This window comes from Thalassophryne amazonica, chromosome 14 (genome assembly GCF_902500255.1).
Source record: "Thalassophryne amazonica chromosome 14, fThaAma1.1, whole genome shotgun sequence".
NCBI classification, from domain to species: Eukaryota; Metazoa; Chordata; class Actinopteri; order Batrachoidiformes; family Batrachoididae; genus Thalassophryne; species Thalassophryne amazonica.
The window spans coordinates 61241610-61263655 of NC_047116.1; the positions used below are offsets into that span (position 1 = coordinate 61241610).

Consider the following 22046-nt stretch of genomic DNA (forward strand, 5'->3'; position numbering starts at 1 on the left):
GCTGGGTGCACTGTGTAACTTGTTTGGCTGGGGGCTAAATCTGCAACAGTGTCATTGCTGTCAGTTACTTTTCACTGCAGAATTCAATAACCTCTGGAGATGATTGGAGATTACTGCAGGCATTAATCAACATTTGGTTGTGCATGTGGTCTCATGCACAAATCTTCACTGAGTTCAAACTCACTACCCAGGTCATTCCCCTTAACAAACAAATACAAGTGCTCAAAATACTTAAATATTCATACTTGAAGCACAAAATGAAACAAGAAGATGCGACTTAGGAAATCCCCAACATACGTAACATACATAACCTCATGATCTAAATAGGAAGGTCATCTAGCCATTGTAGGTTATGTCAAAAAGTTTGTGTGCCATGCCTAACTATTATAGTCCCTATGAGCCAAAGTAGAATTTTACACATGCTACCCCCATGACCTAATTAAAATATAAATCAGGCCACTGCTATGATGATCATTCTCCTCACTGGGGCTACTTGTGCCAAATTTGGTTAGTTTGGACACAAAGGCCTTGGAGATATAGTGCTAAATGCTTGGACATATGCATTTACGGATGGCGCTGTCAACTACGCTGTATTTCCAGCTAAAACATTGTTAGTCGGAGGTTAACAAAGGTTTTACAAAATTTTTCATTGTTATAAAACACGAGTAAGAAAAAACAATGTGTGCACCAAGGAATCTCTACAATTGTTGTGCTCTGGACCTCATTCTCATTTAAATCCTTTTATGGTGTCATCATTTTGTAGGTCTTGGGTCTGGTGTTCCTCTAGAAAGTCTTACTTGGAGTGAGCATATGTCATTGTTACAACAAAAAATTTGTAATGAAGAAAATGAATGTGAGTTTTCTTACAAACACACCCACAAAAACAAAGACTTCCAAAATGTACACTCAAACACATTCACTCTAGTCATATTGCAATATTATACTGCAAAAAACAACACCAACATAAACAAAACCTAATTGTGGAAGTGTCACCAGTACTTGCATTCGTACCCTCTTCAGATTGCTTAAATGTTTGTTGGTGGAGTTCATCACACCCTCATGTTCTATAAAAACAGCCCTAAAGGCAATCACTTACTGATGTAGAACACTGTGAAGATTATAATGGAAACTTTTAAAGGTTACATGAAAGAAAGCACTCAAGAGTTTATAGCATGCTGCTTTTAGGGGAAATGATTCAAGCTGCTTGTTGGAGTCAAATGAAATACCATTAACTAGATGTGCCACTTTTAGCAACATTAGTTACATTTTAAATATGTGTCATGGGGTTTATTTCGTGATATGATCTAATGAAAGATACATTCATGGGCAACTACACTTATCTGTTTTTTTTTATTCTTATACTCGACTGAAGGAAATTCAAGGCAGTGAGAGAGCCAGATCAGGCAAAAGAATTGAAATTTGCCCACAAAATAAACTGACAAGTAAATGGTCAAATCAAGTCAGTTGAACTGCTTTGCTTTGCATGAACATGCAAAGCAACTCTTTAAATCTAAATCAAATATAAATAAAATACTTAACAGTGCCTGATTTGCCAACATCATACGAGTGAAGCACCGCGCAGTGGCACGAAGCTCGCTCATGGTACAGGGAGTCCCAAACAGGAAGTGCCAAATTTTGAGTCCACAATGAACCAGTAAATGTCAAATGTCAAACACTTCCTGGATCGACACTTCTTGGATTGACAGACAAGATCTCATGGAATCTCATGGGAACTCAGTGGCAAGGTCACACTAAAACAGGAAGTGCCAAATTTGAATCCACAGTGAAACTGGAAGTATCAAATGTTGAACACGTCCTGTCATGGGTGGATCAAGAGCAGAGGCCAGGGTTGCACTGGACTCCCCTGAAATCTGATAAGTCACAGATGATTGACATGTCACGGCACCGCACCTCTGGTTGAAAAGAGCTGCATTTTGAAATTAGTGAGTCACATGGACTGCTAAATTCCTCCTGTCCACTAGTTGGTGTTGTGTACCAGAAAAAAAGTTCTAATCCACTTTAGAAAAATGAAGAAAAATGTTCGCCTCAAATTTCAACTGAACACATCATTTGAACCATGGACTAATAATGACACTAAAGTTATACTGGTGACTAAACAACTGTATTTTATGCCAGAAATGAGGTCCAGGTTGTGAAAAGTGGCATTTCTCTTTTAATTCAGGTTGCTTTATATATACGTGTTTCTCCAGTGATTTTTAAACGAGCAGGCACCTGCTGATTAAATAAACTCTTAATTTTGCTGTCTGAAGGAAATAAATAACCACTTATTTTTGCTCTCTAAGTAACACCAGGATGATGCATTTCACTTAAAAAAAAAAAAAAAACATGCCACGGAGTGTTTCTCAACTGTACTCAAACGTACTGGCATTTCACACATTTTAATTTGTTTATGCCATTTCAAATACAAATAAATCCATAAATCTAAAGTTATCTTCCTTAAACTCAAACTGAAAGTAAATGTCTACAACTTGATATAAATTAATTAAAAATATAAAATACAGCTTCCTGATGAAGAGGTGTAGAGGAGGATTTTCTTAAAAAGAAGACCTGAACATTCAACTACAATTTGCCAGAAAGTACATCAAGATGCAAGCCTCAATTTGATGTTTTGGTGAAAGAAACTTTTGTAGTTCTTCATAATTGATGTAAATAAAGTCCCAGACATATTCAGTGACTTGGAAATGTTCATATTCCCATCCCCTGACTTGTCTGAAGAAAACTGGCAATAAAACTGATTATTATTTACAGGTATTATCATGTTTTAGACATTTGTTTGAGAGATTCTTTATATTTTTTGTATTTCTTGAATTTGAAATGGCATAAACAAATTAAAATGTGTGAAATACCAAGTGTTCCAATACTTTTGGAGGGCACTGTATACTAACTTTATGATGTTTTGTTTAAAAATGTTTAATTTTCACTGTTGCTGCACTTTCTGGGAAATCATAGTCATATCATATATCATATTGACCTGACAATATTGAGATATGATAATTTGGCCAAAATTGTACAGCCCTACTGTCAGCTAGCTGAAAACTTTGAATATTAATTTACATCTACATTAAAAAAAATGCTTAAAGGCTGTAATTAGTAGGGTCTGGGGGGAGCGCAGATCCCCTACAGAAGCTGAAAGGTTTTAGCCATGCTCATGCTCCCAAGAACCATTTTCCTGAAAAAAAGTCTGAAGGACCTAAATGACATGGTTAGATGCTGAAGAGCTTCACTCGTTCATGTCTGCAACATATACATATTATTTTGCTGATTTGATCTGATGTCATGGAGTTTGCTTTGCTGGTTTTTCAAAACTAGCCCTTCTATTGATCAAACACAATGCATTCCGAAAATATTCACATCCCTTTTCAAAATACTCATACCAGGAATAATAGAAAAGCATAAATTGCCAGCATGACTACATATATAGTGCGCTTCACTTTTTCTACATTATGTTACAGCCTTATGTCAAAATGGTGCAAATTCATTTTTTCCTTCAAAATTCTATTCACAACACCTCATAATGATTTGCAATGCCCTAATATGTAACTGTGGTGAAACTTTTGTTAAAATCCATGCAATAGTTTTGATGTATTCCTGCTAACAGACAGACAGACAAATAAATAAACGCATCCTTGGCAGAAAAAAGAAAACAAAGAAATCACATGTACATACGTATTCACAGTCTTTGCCATGAAGATCAATACTGAGCTCAGATGCATCCTGTTTCCACTGATCATCCTTGAGATGTTTGTACAGCTTAATTGGAGTCCTCATGGGGTAAATTCAGTTGATTAGACATGATTTGGAGAGATGCACACACCTGTCTACATATAAGGTCCCACAGTTGACAGTGAATGTCAGAACACAAACCAAGCATGACATCAAAGGAATTGTCTGTAGACCTCCAGTACAGAATTGTCTCAAGGCAGAAATTTTTTTAAGGGTACAGAAACATTTCTGCTGATTTGTAGGTCTCAATGAACACAATGGCCTCCATCATCCATAAATGGAAGAGGTTCGGATCCACCAGGACTCTTCTGGATGCTGGACACCCATCTAAACTGAGACATTGGTGAAAGAAGGGCCTTAGTCAGGGAAGTGACCAAGAACCCGATGATCAGTCTGTCAGAGCTCCAGCATTACTCTGTGGAGACAGAAGAACCTTCCAGAAGAACAACCATCTCTGCAGTAATCCACCAATCAGCCCTATATGATAGAGTGGCCAGACAGAAGCCACTCCATAGTAAAAGGCATATGGCAGCCTGCCTGGAGTTTGCCAGAAGGCACCTGAAGGACTCTCAAACCATGAGAAATGAAATTCTCTGGTCTGATGATACAAAGATTGAACTCTTTGGTGTGAATGCCAGGCGTCATGTTTGGAGGAAACCAGGCACCATCCATACAGTGAAGCATGGTGGTGTTTTTCAGCAGCAGGAACTGGGAGACTAGTTAGGATTGAGGGAAAGATGAATGCAACAATGTACAGACACATCCTGGATGAAAACCTGCTCCAGAGCTCTCTTGACCTCAGAGTGGGGCGACAGTCCATCTGCATCAGAAGTTCAAAACACTTACAATGATGCCTCCCATTCATCCATTCACACAAACACACTCACACACCGATCTCAGGGTGCTGCTATGCAAGGTGCTCACTACACCAGGAGAATTAAGGACCTTGCCCAGCAGCCCTTAGTTGTCCGGCCAGACTTGAACCAAGGGTTGAACTAAGGATCCTCTGGTCTAAAGCCTAACACTTAACCACTAGACTATCACCTTCCCTATCAAAGATATCTTTAAGATATCCAAGGAGTGGCTTCAGGACAACTCTGTGAATGTCCTTGAGTGACCCAGCCAGAGTCCAGACCTGAATCCGACTGAACATCTCTGGAGAGATCTGAAAATGGCTGTGCACCACTGCTCCCCATCCAACTTGATACAGCTTGAGAGGTGCTGCAAAGAGGAATGGGGAAAACTGCCAAGCTTGTGGCATCATATTTAAGAAGACTTCACACTGTAATTGCTGCCAAATGTGCATCAACAAAGTATTGAGTAAATGGTGTGAATACATATGAACATGTTATTTTTTTTTTTTTCATAAATTTGCAAAAATTTCAAAAAATCTTTTTTCATGTTGTCATTATTTGGTGTTGTGAGTAGAATTTTGAAGGAGAAAAAAAAATAATTTACTCAATTTTGGAAAAAGGTTGTCACATAACAAAATGTGAAAAAAGTGAAACATTGTGAATACTTTCTGGATGCTTTGTATGTAAGTGGTTTTATACACTCTGATTGCACAGTGCAATCTCACACCCAATTCATTACATTTTGAGACAAAAAAAAAGTTCATTTTGACTGAATGTCAATATGTTGGGTGGCCCCTTTGCATGACTATGTGATGTGTGAGGAAATGATAACCCCAACCATAACCATAACCAAAACATAGATGACGGCTCCCTGAGGATGTGTAAGTGAAGCAGAGAGCTCTGTGCGTTGGCAGAGAGAAATGGCACGGCTGTCAAAGCTAGTTAACATTGGACACAAGGGACACAAAGGGGCAATAAAAAGGCATAAAAATGTGACAAGTTGGGAGTGACAATGTGTTATCTTCTACACAAAAGGATTCCTGTTAGCACTTCAAACTACAAACTATAATGAAAATGAAATGAAAATGAAATTTATGAATGAAATAAAAGTAAACAATGGGAAAAAAAAAAACTTTAATTGCTCTGATGTGTATCACTTTTATGCTGGTTTTGTGGGTTCAAGCAGGATGCATGAAAATGGGTCTGGCCATGGCATGATCCAGATGCTAGTTGGTGGTTTGGGAGGTTGTCTCACTGCTTCACCTCAGGGAGCTTTGGTGGCTGCTCCCTTAAATGATCCGCTTGCAAGCTTAAATGCTTGACTCCACAATCTAAGTAGCAATGCATCAGTTTCAAGTACACCCTATCCTAAAGGCAGTTACAATTGAGTTGAATGTTTGAAAAAGAAACATTTGCTTTGGCTGTTTTTGTTTGTAAAGCCTGGGAAAGGAGGTGTTGTACCCAGTTGTACCTTGAAATTGCGCAACTTGTGACATGTATGTGCTTATTTTGTTTTGGATATGGAGTGTCTTATGAGTCCATGTGGGCTGGGCATCAGTGGTGCATGATGCTTTAATAAAAATCAATCAATCAATCAATCAATCATTACAATTGACAATCTGGACATGCCCAGTTGATACACAATGCCTCTTTCGTTTTTAGAACATTTGTTTTTCAGAACATTCCATGTGGACAGACATGGTGGCCAGGTGGTTAGTGCACTTGTTTCCCGAGCAGAAGGTTCCCAGTTCCACTGTTGTACATTCTCCATGTAATATGGAGTTGCATCAGCAAGGGCATCTGATGTAAAATTTGTACTAAATCAACATGCAGATCCATCTGGGATATGCTGTGGTAGAATAAGAGAGAAGCCAAATTAATGTTCCAAATTGTTGTGTTGTCTTTGCCCATTGCTTGTGAAAAGCCTCAGACTGATTTTCTGTTTGTTTGTTTTTTCTCAATTTCAAAATGGCTTGGTTTTCTTTCACAGACATCTTGAGAGCTACTTTCCTTTCTTGAAACACCTGAGTAACCAGAAACACCTGTTAGATACATGTGCTAATATTTCTGCTCCCCTAAAAATGTGGCACTCTGATTTCTTAAGCAACTATGCTCTATGTTGCTTAATGCATCACAATGAAATTATCACTTAATAAAAGCTTGAACCTCTTCATACTTTCTTCTTATATTGAACTTTTGATCTGAAACACCAGCACAGCAAGAATAGTCATTACCATTCCAATACTATCAAAGGGGACTGCATAGTGTTGCCGTGAGTATTATGGTTTCTGTGTAAGCTTTTTTTTTTTTAGTAATTAGTAGTGTTCAGTTAAATTTTAAGAAAAAAATGAAGTGTAAAATTCTGAAAAATATGGTGTATGTATATATATATATATATATATATATATATATATATATATATATATATATATATATATATATATATATATATATATATACACACACACACACACACACACACACACACACACACACACACACACACACACACAGTTGGCTCATAAGCTTACATACCCTGGCAGAATTTTAGATTTTTTTTTTCCTGGGGGGGGATTGTCAGAGAATATGAATGACAACACAAAAACTTTTTTCACTCATGGTTCATGGTTGTGTGAAGCCATTTATTTTCAAACCACTGCGTTTACTCTTTTTAAGTCATAATGACAACTGAAACTAACCCAATGACCCTGATAAAACATTTACATACCCTGGTGATTTTGGCCTGATAACATGCACACAAGTTGACAAAAACAGGCTTGAATGGCTACTAAAGGTAACCATCCTCATCTGAGATCTGTTTGCTTGTAATCAGTGTGTGTCTATAAAAGGTCAGTGAGTTTCTGGGCTCCTGACAGACCCTTGCATCTTTCATCCAATGCTGCACTGATGTTTATGGTTTCTGAGTCATAGGGAAAGCAAAAGACTTATCAAAGGATCTGAAGGGAAAAGTAATTGAACTGTATGAACCAGGAGGGGAATATAAAAAGATATCCAAGAACATAAGAATGCCAATCAGCAGTGTTCAAATTCTAATCAAGAAGTGGAAAATAAGGGAAGCCAAACCAGGGTCAGGTAGACCAACAGAACTTTCAGCAACAACTGCCAGGAATATTGTTCGGGATGCAATGAAAACCCACAAGCAAGTTCAGCTGAAATACAGACCTCTCTGAAAGAAAGTGGTGTGGCTGCACAGTAAAGGGGCACTTGAAGAAAAATGGGCTGCATGATTGAGTCACCAGAAGAAAGCTATTACTACGCAAATGCCACAAAGTATCCCACTTACAATACACCAAACAGCACAAACTCATTTGGAGTGATGAGACATAAACTGAACTTTTCTGCCACAACCATAAATGTGACATTTGGAAAGGAGTCAACATGCCTATGATGAAAGGTACACCATTCCAACTGTGAAACACAGAGGTGGATCGTTGATGTTTTGGGGATGTGTGAGCTACAAAGGCACAGGAAACTTGGTCAAAATGATGAATGCAGCATGTTATCAGACAATTCTGGAGGAAAATGTGCACTCATCAGTCTGGAAGCTGTACATGTGATGTACTTGAACGTTCCAACATGGCAACGATCCAAACACAAGGCCAAGTCAGCCTGTCATTGGCTACAGCAGAATAATATGAAGGTTCTGGAGTGGCCATTTCAGTCTCCTGACCTTAATATCACTGAGCCACTCTGTGGAGATCCCAAACGTGCAGTTCATGCAAGACAGCCAGGAATTTACAGGAACTGGAGGCTTTTTGCCAAGAAGAATGGACAGCTTTACCATCAAAGTAAAGAGCCTCATCCACAACTATGACAAAATACTTCAAGGTGTCATTGATGTCAAAGGGTGCAATACAGGATATTAAGAACTGTGGTATGTAAATGTTTGATCAGGGTCATTTGGGTAGTTTCTGTGTCATTATTAATTCAAAACAGTAAACACAGTTTTTTTCACAATGAATGGCTTCACATAACCACTAACCATGAGTGAAAGTTTTTGCGTTCTCATTCATATTCTCTGAAAAATGGCCAAAAAAATCTAAAATTCTGCCAGATTATGTAAACTTATGAGCACAACTCTGTGTGTGTGTGTGTGTGTGTGTGTGTGTGTGTGTGTGTGTGTGTGTGTGTGTGTGTGTGTGTGTGTGTGTGTGTGTGTGTGTGTGTGTGTGTGTGTACATGTTTTACTGTAAAGCTGCTTGCCACATTTGACAAACTTCCTAAGCACGAAATGCAACCTGAGTCTCGCAGATATTATCAGAAATCAAGTTCACCAATGAATCCGGCCTCAGGGTGTATGGTTTTATGATGGCTTTTAGAACTAACAAATTTAATTTTAACGATCAACCTACAATGTTGGACACAAAAAATTATTAATAGTGACTCACCAGTATTTCACAGTTCCTCTGACCACGCCTCTTCGTCATGGCGCCACTCCGCTGTCCGGATTGGCTGATTACTCAGGTGGTATGAAAAATATTACCTGTCTGCAAAAAGGGTGTATTGCTATTTATTCTTTAGTGTTTTATCCAATCATATTGGCGTATCATTTATAGGTATTTGATAACATGGCCTCATACCCAGGGGTCAGCCATATTTCAACACACTAATATTCAATAGGTTTTGTACCAGTAACGCAAATAAGATGTTCACAGACATGATAACTTTGAAATGCTACAAACGTGACTCAGGCACTCATCCTTTGTCTCCCTGATGTGCTGCAGTTGCATTTTTGTACTCCTTGATCCAAGAAGAGAAAACCAGGAGAAGGTATGGTATGGGAGAGAAAAGGACCACACTCAGACGTTGTTCTAGCTCCTCCTCTGCTCTGAGCTGGCTCTGCGATACAGGGTCCCAGAAGACTGGCAACAAATCAATCTAACAAATAATTCACTGGCTGTGGCATGCCTGGCTGAACTGATGGCAAAGAAAGTGGCAAAATGAATTAAAGATTCAAAAGAAAGTGTCACTTTGTGTTGCAGAAACCGACTAAACAGGTTTATGCTTTTTCCGCCGAGAGTTGGGAAAGTGCTGAGAGCAAATTCACAAGCACTTGCACTGACAAGGGCCGTAAAAGCATTAGGAGCAACGCAACGAAGGACACTGCTAGAGAAAGAGAGAGAGAGAGAGAGAGAATCTCCTATTCCTGTCCTACTGTTTCTGAGTAACTTTCTAATCAAGGTTTTACTGGTTGCAAAGTAGATCAACCAACAAATGACCACATTCCAAGACACTAGAACTAAGAACTAAAACCAAAAATGATCAGCAAAGACGGCAGTACAAATTATCTGGTATCTTCAAAAACCATTCATAAACATGAGACAACAGAAGATGAAAGAGCAAATATTCTTATCAGTTTGTGTAAGAATGACTTTAATAGGTAATGGTTTCTCTTTATTATGTATGTTTTCATATATGACACATTGCAAATTTCTAAAACTTTACCAAGAGTAGTTAAAGTTGATTTATGAAGCAAAAAAAAAGGTGTGTGTGTGTGTGGGGGGGGGGGGGGGGGGAATAGGCTGGTTTCACATTTTTCTAAACTAATCTGCTGTACCCTGAAATAATGTATACTGTCTGTGAACATGTCATGTTGTGAACAGGTCTGATTTTTTTCCCCCTAAATCATACCTATAATAATTACTGTAGTACATGAACTTGTATCAATTTTTTGAACAGATGAATTATCAATTTTAAGGAGGTTGTTTGAGACAGTGGTTTGGAGTTTCTGCACCCAAGGCAAACCAGTGATGCCAGACAACTAGCAACTGCCTCATCTGGAACTGACAAACAACTTCGACCTGAGTCAGTGAGGAGTGAAAGTGGGACCATAGGTTTGAAGGTGAGAATCACTCTAAGTCTCACTGTGGGTCACACAGTGAGACTGGCCATCATCAGTAAGATTAAAATGCATTTAGTCAGGCAAATAGCTGCTGAACAAACAATAAAAACAGCCTAAAGGTGTCGCCGGTGTTGGAATTGGAACAAAGTAGTAATACTTTGTTACATAATCAATGTATGTTGTTGAGAATTGGTATTTTACTTAAGTTTATATATATATATATATATATATATATATATATATATATATATATATATATATATATATATATACATACGAGGTCTGTTAGAAAAGTATCAGATCTTTTTATTTTTGCAAAAACCTGATGGATTTGAATCATGTGTGCTTGTATCAGCCAACCTTGAACCTTCGTGCGCATGCGTGAATTTTGTCACGCCTGTCGATTGCGTCATTTGCTGGTAAGCAGCCTTTATGTGAGGACATGTGTAGTGGGCTTGGCGGATTTTCATGGATTTTTACTGGAGCAGCGCCGCATTAAATTTTGCCAGATACTGGGCGACAGCCAGGTGGAAACCATTCGAAGGTTCAAGGTTGGCTGATGCAAGCACACGTGATTCAAATCCATCAGGTTTTTGCAAAAAATAAAAAGGTCAGATACTTTTCTAACAGACCTCATATATATATATATATATATATATATATATATATATATATATATATATATATATATATATATCTACTGTACAGTGATGCCAGTAACGCATTACTTAGTAACGCGTTACTCTAATCTAACCACACTTTTTAGTAACGAGTAATCTGACGCGTTAATCTTTCCAAATCAGTAATCAGATTAAAGTTACTTCTCCAAGTCACTGTGCGTTACTATTATTTTTGCATTGTGGGTCGATAGCAGCATTAAACTTTGTCGTGGGCAGGGGGTCGGGTTCAACTGAACTGCCCACTTTAAGCGAGCTGTGAGCTTTTCATCCGCAGTTTTCTGCAGCAGCTACGACTCGTACTTACCTCTTAAAGCACGCTGACAACAGCACACCTGCACTGAGCTTTAAAAGACATGTTTATGCTTTTTTCTCCTTTATTTAGAATTCTGAGCTGAGCCGCTTCGTATCTGCGCGCTAAAAACAGCTGGTCCACCGCAACGCGTCAACAACTGACACTATTTTCAACTCAAATGCACCTAAACTCTCTTTCTGAGGACCACATGATGTGAAAAAGCAATAAAACTTTCTTACCTGTAAATCTGGTCATGTTTTCTGCATAAATAAATGTTATCCATTCTTTGTGCTCAAATGTCGAAGCAGGGGCGAATCCAGGTGGAATGGGGGCGTGGGGCATTGATGTGCCCCCCCCCACAACACCCCTAGATTAAAGGTCCAGTTTTGAAGCCTTTTTTTTTTTTTACTACAACTACTAATACTACTTATAATAATAATAATTTCGACAAGTAAAATGTTTAGAGAGAATTTAAATGTTAGAAAAATGTTAGAAAGAATTTAATAGTTACATTTATAAACAATGTAGGTTAGAAATTGCAAATTTTACTGTTACAGTGCTGTCAACAGTTAAATATGAGGTCAAGAAAGATGTCTTTATTTTACTTTTTGTAAAACAAGTATTTATTTTCATTGAAGTCAAGAAAGGGTGACTATAAATTGAGTTTTGGCAAAACAAGTAGTTGAGGTGGCAGAGGGTTGTTGTCAGCAGCTGGGGAAAGTAACTAAAAAAGTAACTAGTAATCTAACTTAGTTACTTTTATAATTGAGTAATTAGTAAAGTAACTAAGTTACTTTTTCAAGGAGTAATCAGTCATCAGTAATTGGATTACTTTTTCAAAGTAACTGTGGCAACACTGTTCCTCTCCCGCTCTTCCGCTCCTCTCTGAGCTCCCCACAATGACTGAGCTTCTCACCTTATCTCTAAGGACTCCATCACACTGAGTACAAATGAGCACGAGCCAGGTCGAATCAGACAAAACATCAAAAAAGCCACAATTCCTGTCACATCTGGCAGGGAATAAGAATGGTGGAGAACAGCCCTCCGAATACCCAGACTGCACTCTGACCCGCCCCGACTGATACATGCACATGCCATACACTTAAGCCTCTGAACACAGTACAGATGTGGGTGGAACACATTGGGCCTCATGTATCAATGTTGCGTATGGCGATATTTGAGCGTATATGGGGTGTACGCCAAAACGGCTGCGCTACTTGGCATTTATCAATGTGGTCGTTGGCGTACGTTGCGCTGAAAATATACACCAGGTTGAGAGGTGGCGTATACACCAAAATGAACCAGCGCTGGAATCCACATAGAAATGAAGATGATCAACATGATAAACAGTGCCATTATACAAATCAATGCATATGTTACATAAATAACACTTTCCTGATTATACTACATAATAATCAATACAAATCCCACCTTTGCGGGATTGTTATGGAGCACGATCCGTGGCTACAGCGCTGACTCCAAAGACAGCGCTGCCCGCCTTTTTCTCCAGACTCCGAGCATGGAGCCAGAGCAGCGCTGAGCTTAACTTTATGTGGTGTGATCGTTTTAAACTATGAAATTGATAATAATAACTGTAGTTTCGTTATTCCCTTAATTCGCCCGTGCTGCAACCAGGTTTTCCTGTCTCCATTCGATTGTCACAATAAAATAAATACAGAAATACATTTAAAAAATAAAGAAATCTGACAGATTAGGCGTGTCTTATTAATTGAGCGAGCAAATATCCAAATGTCAAGAATTATTGACATGTGAAAAGAGAATACAGTGGTCCCTCGCTATAACGCCATTCACCTGTCGTGGCCTCAGAGTCTCGCAGAGTATTTAGTCCAATTTTGCATGCCTTTTTTTTTACAGTGTTCTGTGTTCTGCGTTTATAAGAATTCTGTTCTGTTTATAAGAATCTTGTTGCCCAGAAGAGAAAAGAGCGCCAACAACTACTCTTAACTGTGTTTGTCACACGGAAACACACACCTGCTGCAGCCAAGTGTGAGTGGAAAAGGCGCAGCGCCAGGAAGCACAGGCCCGATCTGTGAAATACTGGTGAGTCACTATTAATCATTTCTTATGTGTCCGACCTCGTTCGTTGATCGTTAAAATTAATTCGCTAGTTCTAAATGCCATCATAATTATTTATAGGAAAACGTTCTATTTTTATTTCTCAAACAAATGTTTGGGCCTGAAAACAGTTTGGTATTATTTTCCTACTAAGGTTTGAACTTTGAGAGTGTTTACACACGAGAGAAAAGTGAGAAAATGTTCATGCCTGATTGAGAAAGTGTATAAAGTGGTTTTACAGGGGTTTTACAGCTTTGAAACGTCTATACTAATTGTAAAAAATAACACTGACTATGTCGCAGTTTCGCGTATTATGGGCTATTTTTTAGAACGTAACTCCAGCGATTAATGAGGGACCACTGTAACACTTTATTGATTATATACTACAAAACAACTGATACGACGGCCGCTTTTGATGCTCTATTGGCACGCGTCGTGATTGGTGGAGTTCTTTTTCATTGCCGTCTTCCGGCTTCCATGTCGTAAAATGAGGGTGTGTCTGAAGCGGAGTCTGAATATTTATGGGCGTGTTTATTATAATTACGATCGTTTCCACCCGCCGCATTTATCAAGATCACGTCAGGCATACGCCAGAAATGGGCAGGTGCGCACTGCTTGATACATGTCACGGCGACTTTGGTGTATTTCAAGTTTACACCGTAAATTTATGCCACAAGTGTGCAACATTGATACATGAGGCCCAGTAGGATTATCCAGACAGCTGTCAGAATGTAGTGAGAATATGATGAATGCAGTTATTTTGCTGTACGAGTGAGGTCCAATTGCGGGTGGTGGAAATATAATCCAACAGCACTCAAGCTGCGCTCGTGCTGTGTACCTCGAGTGCTTTGCGGCCACAAGAATTTGCCCAACAATTTAGACTGCTCTCGAAATGCTGTCCCACATTCTCAAATGCACCTCGCCACTTCCGGAATGTGGGCCAAACTTTCATTCAGATGGCACTTGGTCTCTAGTGTGATGGGGGTATAAGGGAGACACCAGCTACCATTCTGCGGAAACCCATTTCATCTAATTGTACCCGCAATCTAGTTCTTTTGGTCATGACTCAAGCCTCATGACCATAGGTGAGAGAAGGAACAAAGATTGACCAGTAGATCAAGAGCATCACCTTTTGGCTCAGCTCCCTTTTCGGCACAACAGCACAGTTGAGGGCATGCAACACCACCCCTGCTGTGCCGATTCTCTGGCCTCGTTGTCCCTGAGCCCACTAAACTGAAGACCCTCCTCCCCTGACTACACCTCAATCAATATTCTGCTCATGAATATCACCAACAGGACTGGTGACTTACTACAAAATAAAATCAGAAAAAAGTAATGAGGTTTCACATAGTTTGTGAGTGTGTGGCTTTGGTGAATCGTATCCTCACTTACCAGAGAGATATAAATTAAGAGATAAATACTCACTTTAGTCATTCATTTAGAAATACTATATATCTTCATATTTATACGGTGCCTTTAAAGCAATGCTTTCACAAGAACATACCATACATGTTTGCTGTTCAGCTGCCACCGTTTCATCCAGTGGAGTGGCTATACGCCCAACCGTTGGGTCAATAAAGTAAATTAGCGAGCATATACGCCCAACCACAACCGACCAATGAGCGCGCTTGTAAGCTCACTTCCAGTTTCAACGCAGGGAGAAAAACATTGGGATTTGGCACAAGGTTATGCCAGATGCAACTCCAGTTTTGACCTGGAGAAATGCACACTGCCACTGGTCTTCCTAAAATGTCTCCATCCAAGAATTAATGAAGACATACTCTGCTTAGCTTGTGAGATCTGATGGGATCTGGAAAACACAGAGCAGAATGGCTGCTGCCATACCATACCACATCTTCATGTCTAGTCCTTTCTGCATGGAGTTTGCATGTTCTCGCCTTGTTTGTGTGGCTTCCCTCTGGGTGTTCCAGGTTCCTCACACTTCCAAACACATACAGACAGTGGTGGGCACAGTTACGCTAATCCGCTAACAGCTAATTATTGAAGATAATGTTTTCATGTTTGGATTAGCTTTTCAGATAAAAGCTTAACAATTACAAACATTTATTAAGTCTAAAATCAGTTGAGTACTTACCTGTTAAATGCTTTGCTGTAAATGTGCAGTTCTATTCTCTGCAAACAGAGGAGAGCTGGTTCCAAAAGAAACTGCTCTATCCTCTGCAAGCAAAGGAGAACTAGTCATAGAAAAGAAAAAACTCATTTCTTTTGACCCCATACTGATATGCTGGCAATATCACCTAAATCATCCAGAGGCATACCGTTTTAACTTATGATTAGAATTTTAACCAAACTATTTTCGGACAAGAGGCAGCACGGTGGATTAGTGGTTAGCACTGTTGCCTCACAGCGAGAAGGTCATGGGTTCAATTCCCGTGGCCTTTCTGTGTGGAGTTTGCATGTTCTCCCCGTGTTTGCGTGGGTTTCCTCCGGGTGCTCCAGTTTCCTCCAACATCCAAAGACATGCGGGTTAGGTGGATTGTCCTTAGGTGTTTGTGTGGGTGTGTCTGTGTTTGTTTGTCTGTTTGTGGCCCTGCGACAGACTGGCATCCTGTCCTGGGTGTACCCTGCCTCGCGCCCTATGACTGCTGGAATAGGCTCCAGCCCCCCGCGACCCTTAATTGGACTAAGCGGTAGAAGATGAATGAATGAATTTCGGACAAGTTATTTAAATTAACATCACGTCTGAAGTTTAATAAAGTGAAAATAACAAATATATGTTTTAGTTTTAAAGTAATGCGCTAATTTTGAAGGTTTTAGTGTGGACATTCTGTGGCGAGAGGTGCATTATGAGTACTCTCAGTACATTCACAACAGAAGAAATGTATTTGAGATGCTCTGATCAGGCTCCACATGGACAACAGCATTAAACTCTTTGTATATCGTGCCTAATACTCTCATGAATATGTTCTCTGGGTTTATAGACACTGTTACTGTGTTTTACGCATCTTAAACGTAGCAGACCCGGATTATATGGAATTTTGTTTTGGCAAGTTTTCACGGTCTCTACTACCATTTACTGGCCAGTAGTGTTCATGGCAGTATGAGCGTCTGGACGCCAGGAGATGGAAGTGTTGTATTTATTTTGACACCGGTTATATCAGACGGTTATTTAATTACAACTTGACTTTTTTTTTTTGCAAATGTATGGAGCCCACCAGGGGACATGGTGGTTAATTTTTTTGGCTCAGATTATTGCATTCCCTTGCAATACTTTCACGTTCCATCGCAATATTATTGCATTCCCACGCAATAGTTTTTGCGTTCGCTTGCAATAACCTATCATATGAAAGCTCATGCCTATCAGAGCACACAGTGAGTGAAATCAGGTGGGGGGAGACTGAACACATTCTTTTCATTGCCGTCTCCCGGCTTCCATGTTGTAAAATGAGGGTGTGTCTGAAGCGGAGTCTGAATATTTATGGGCGTGTTTATTCTAATTACGATCCTTTCCACCCGCCGCATTTATCAAGATCACGTCAGGCGTACGCCAGAAATGGGCAGGTGCGCACTGTTTGATACATGTCACGGCAACTTTGGTGTATTTCAAGTTTACACCGTAAATTTACACCACAAGTGCGCAACATTGATACATGAGGCCCACTGTGTGCTCTGATAGGCATGAGCTTGAATATGATATTAGGTTATTGCGAGGGAACGCAAAAACTATTGCAAGGGAATGCAATAATCTGGGCGAAAATACAATTAACCACCATGTTCCCAGGCGGGCTCTGTACAATGCCTTTTTTTTTTACAAATAAAAAAATGGCATATTTTACAAAAGCACATTTATCTGTAAACACCATCACATGACACACCTCACATTAAAGTGTTGGTTTACATAGAATGAATGAGTCAACCAATCAGTGTTAGCGGAGGCACATTTTACCCATAATCCTTGCCATCTGTCTGTGTTTGGTTACAAAACTTCAGAATTAGTGCATTATTCAACATTAAAAGATATATGTTATATTTTAACTTTGTACAAATGACAGAATTGACATTAATGGAGTTACTGTATCGGTATTAATTTTATTTTTAACTCCAAACCATAAGTCAGCACTGCTTTATTTTCCCAGCCCTCCACCTTACGGCGAGGCTGTTATTGAATAGAGAGTTGAGCTTCACTGCTCCTCTCAACTGTGTCTCTGCTGCAAGCTACATAGTAAACAGAAGCTTCCAGCAGTGGGCAGGGTGCTCAAAGACAGAAGTGCTGGCTTATTGTTTGGGTCTCTCATCGCCTTTGATGCTACCAGAAGCGATCATGGTGTTAAAACTCAAAATCAACTTGTTAGTAGTTGCAAGTGTACCGGAGACAATACTGTAAGTTATCGGTTAGCTGTAGCGTCCGATAAATTTTTGGGTGGTTTATCGGTTTAGCTTTATAAAAGATAACTTTTCATTTAGCTGATTAGTTAGCTGTTAACCTTTTGGTTAGCTGTGCCCAGTGGTGGGCACAGATAACCAAAAAATTAACTTCGATAACAGATAATCAGATAACTGAAAAGTTATCTTTGATAAAGATAAAACAATAAACCACCCAAAAATGTATCAGAAGTTACAAATAACCAATAAATTCCAGTATTGTCTCTGGTACATTTGCAACTACTAAAAAACTGAATTTGAGTTTTAACACCACAATCTCTTCTGGTAGCATCAAAAGCGACAACAGACCCAAACAATGAGCCCACAGTTCTGTCTTTGAACATCTTGCCCCCTGCTGGAAGCTCTTGTTTACTACAAGGCTTCCAGCACAGAAGCAAGCTGAGAGCAGCTACAAAGCCAAGCTCTTTAACTAATCACTACGCTCTGGTCAGGCGGAGGTCTTGGAAAATGAAGCAGTGCTGACTTATGGTTTTGATTTATAAATAACATTAATACAGATAGAATAACTCCATTAATGTCAATTCTGCCATTTGTACAAAGTTAAAATATGGGTAAAATGTGCCTCTGCTAAACACTGATTGGTTCAGTCATTCATTATGTAAACCAACACGTTAATGTGACGTGTGTCATGCGTTGGTGTTTACAGATAAATGTGCTTTTTAAAATATTCCATTTTTTTATTTGTAAAAACAGGCATTTTTACTGAGCCCTGGAAGTGTCATCGCAAAATGTTTTGCATGTGGAGAGAATGTGCACTCATTTTATGATGTTGTGCACACGTTTTATATTGTAAAACGTGCACTCAATATTGTCTTGACACATAAATGTTGGCTATTCGCCCTATTGACGTTTCAAATCCCGCAAAACCTCGGAGAGGTCGCTGCGCTGCAAGATCTCAGTAACATTGAGAACTGCATTGAGACGCTCTGTTCACGCTGCACTAACTGCTGCACACAGACAACACCATTAACATCACAACATAAAACTATTTTTATATTGTGCCTAAAACTCTAGTGAATATATTCTCTGGGTTTATAGACGTTATTGTGTTTATTTTATGTAAACATGCGAGAATCACAGGCTGTCTCTTCGTTATTTTCAAAGGGAGCTGCTGTGAGCTACGCTCACTTCCTGTTCATGTCGTTCTGGGTGAAAGTGAAGTTTGCTCTTTAACATCTTGAATATTGTTCTTTACAGCACTGTTTGTCCTCTTTGTTCCAGACTAATATATAATATATCTGAAATTCGGTTTGCGTTTATTAAATTCCACGCAGATTAAACGTAACAGACACAGATTATTTGTTATAATTGTTTTAGCAAGTTTTCAGGGTATCATGCATATGCAGTCTCTTATTAACGTGGCGAAAAGCATAAAAAAATGCATTTTTGTAGTATAATATTAATTTACAATTGTCATCGTGGTGATTCTCTATATTGTTTGACTGCAGCGACTCTCTGGCACGCAAGGGATTATGGGCAGGGTTGGGAGGGTTACTTTAAAAATGTATTCTGATACAGTTACTAGTTACCTGTTTAAAAACGTAATCAGTAACGTCATCCAAGTACCATAATATTAAAATAATTTAATTTGATTACTTTCAATTACTTCTGGATTACTCCAATATCAAATATGCTAATACAGACAAGAAGACAAAAGAAACTAAATATAAATAGTCTTGACTACATAGTACAGTTTATTAAGCAAAAATAAAACTGTTTCTTTTACATGGCATGCACTGTTTTACTTCACATTATGAATTAAGAGCACCCACAATATTGTTTTAAACACACCCAGTGTTCACCTGCTAAATTTTCAACAAAAAATGCCAAACAAATGAAGGATAATGAAAACTCAGGCGTGTGCGGATGAATTTGTAATTAAAAGTGGCTTGCAGAACAATATACAAAACAAAAAAAAAAGTCTACTACTTGTTCAGTAAATTCGCACCATGTTTAAAATATCAGTCCACTTATTGAACTTTCAAAATAAGAACAAACGCATAATGAAAACCATTAAGTAAATACTGTCAGTAAGGAGGCGTGGTCGCCATTTTAATTCCGGGCAAGTTGTTGTGTGTTGGGGGGTTTGGCTGGATGTTTTGGTGTTGTTTTCTTTTCTTTGCTCTCCAGATGGTATGCAAACTGGTTTTTGTCTGTGGAGAAGGTGCTGGCAGAAGAGTCCTTCACCCTCATCAGCATTATTAGCTGCACCTGTGGAGGATGCTCACGTGTAAACTTAAAGACTTTCAGCTGAAGCAGATAATGAGATGGCGTTCTGCATTTAAGCCATGAGTGGTTCAAGCAGAATTGCCGGGAACTCAAACTTGTGACGTTCGTTTGTGAGACGCTGAGGACCGCGCCAGGGTTTGACACATCGTTCCTGTGAAGGAGGACGGGTGAGGGACACATGCTGTCAGCACACATCAGAGGTGATTATTGTCTGAATGATCATTAATAGTAATTTGGTATTTTGTTACGCAGTGTATTTGAACATTGATGAGAATTGTGCAGTTTGCGTCTCACTGCCGTGGCGTACGGACTGATGATCCTCCACCTTTGTGAGAAGCTGCTCATTTACATAAAGCTTAAATTCAGACCTGAATGTGTTGCTGATAGTGTGTGCCTCTGAGGGATATTTGCTGTAGCTCTGTTGACTTACCTCACCTTTTCCATCCTTCACAGAGTCAGTTTGTCGTGTCCACCTGGGAGGTGTTTGGCGGTGAATCTGAGTCCAGAAGCGCCGAGGCTTCGATCCTTTTGGGCGCTGGAGAGTGCGCCGTCCTTCACTCCACCAGACAAACCACATATTTATGTTGTACACTAATTATTGCACCGGAGTGGAAATAAAATCGTTTTGTTTGTGGAACCGCTTTCTGGTTATTTAGCGCTGGATTCGGTCAGACGTTGGTCCGCTCCTCAACCTGCGTCTGCACATAACACAAGTTAGTGATTTACGCACATAGAAGTTCGGGAAACAGGTGGAATATGCCGGAAAGCTGCGCATGTTGGCAAAGTCACAAACGGAGGAACAAGGGAGACAATATTTCCTTCCATAAGTAAGTGGTTTTGGTTCTTCTTGTCACTTTGTCCGTGATATTTGGATGATAAACAGCTGTATGTCTCCTGCCGTACCTGTGTCGCCCGATGACACTGACCATTAACTCTTCACTTATGTCTAGTTGATATTTTCCACTGCTAGACCAATGTCTAGTTAAAATACTTGTCGTTAGTGATTAAAATTGTTCGACAAAACTGGGGATTTTTTTTAATTTGCACCTTAAAATAATTAGATTATAATGACCTGCGCTGTGCCGCTCACAGTCACACCCACACATAGAGATGTGTACCCACACCACTGACTTCATGAATGAAACTCGGTCAATAAAGGGTAATTGTGTAAAAATATAATATGTATATAAATGTATTGTAACGGTTTTAGGAGCCGCGCTGCGTTGAACACAGCTGCTGCAGCAGGACGCCTCAGCTCAGCAGATTGAACAATGGAGATCCGTGTAACTTTCAACACTAATATTTGGGAATGTGTGTGTGTGTCCGAGTAAGTTTAATACTTTCCAGACATAATGTAATGTAATTTAATTTTACTGGATCAATATCCAGGTCAAAATGGCATTTTAACACATATTTTGTGAGCATTTTTCTGAGTGTGTCCAGTCGCGGATCTCCATTGAAAATGCATTAACATCCGGGTACTTCATCAATATTTTGCTCAGTTAGGAGACGTCATGTCGCTATCCATGAAGGGACATTTTCGTTTCAAAGAAAAAAAAAATTATGTACAGATAATATCATAAAATGCATTAAAATTGTAATCCTGCGAAGTAATCCCCATTTTTACTAAATATACCTGTAATCTGAATATGTCTTTTTTTCTGTAACTGTAGCGGAATACAGTTACCCTTTTTTGTATCCTAATTATGTAACGCCGTTACATGTATTCCATTACTCCCCAAGCCTGATTATGGGATAGGTCAATAGGGCGAATGAACACTACTGGCCAGTAGATGGCAGTAGAGACCTTGAAATCTTGCCAAAACAAAATTCCAGATCATCTGTGTCTGCTACATTTAAGATGCATGGAATTTAATAAACGCAGACACAATAACAACATCTAT

At 39.2% G+C, this 22046-nt stretch overlaps 1 protein-coding gene across 1 annotated transcript in view; it reads right to left on the reverse strand.

The window, feature by feature from the left end:
* wnt10a (wingless-type MMTV integration site family, member 10a) overlaps window positions 1-22046 on the reverse strand; it is a 116026-nt gene that overhangs the window by 88469 nt on the left and 5511 nt on the right. The window lies entirely within an intron of this gene.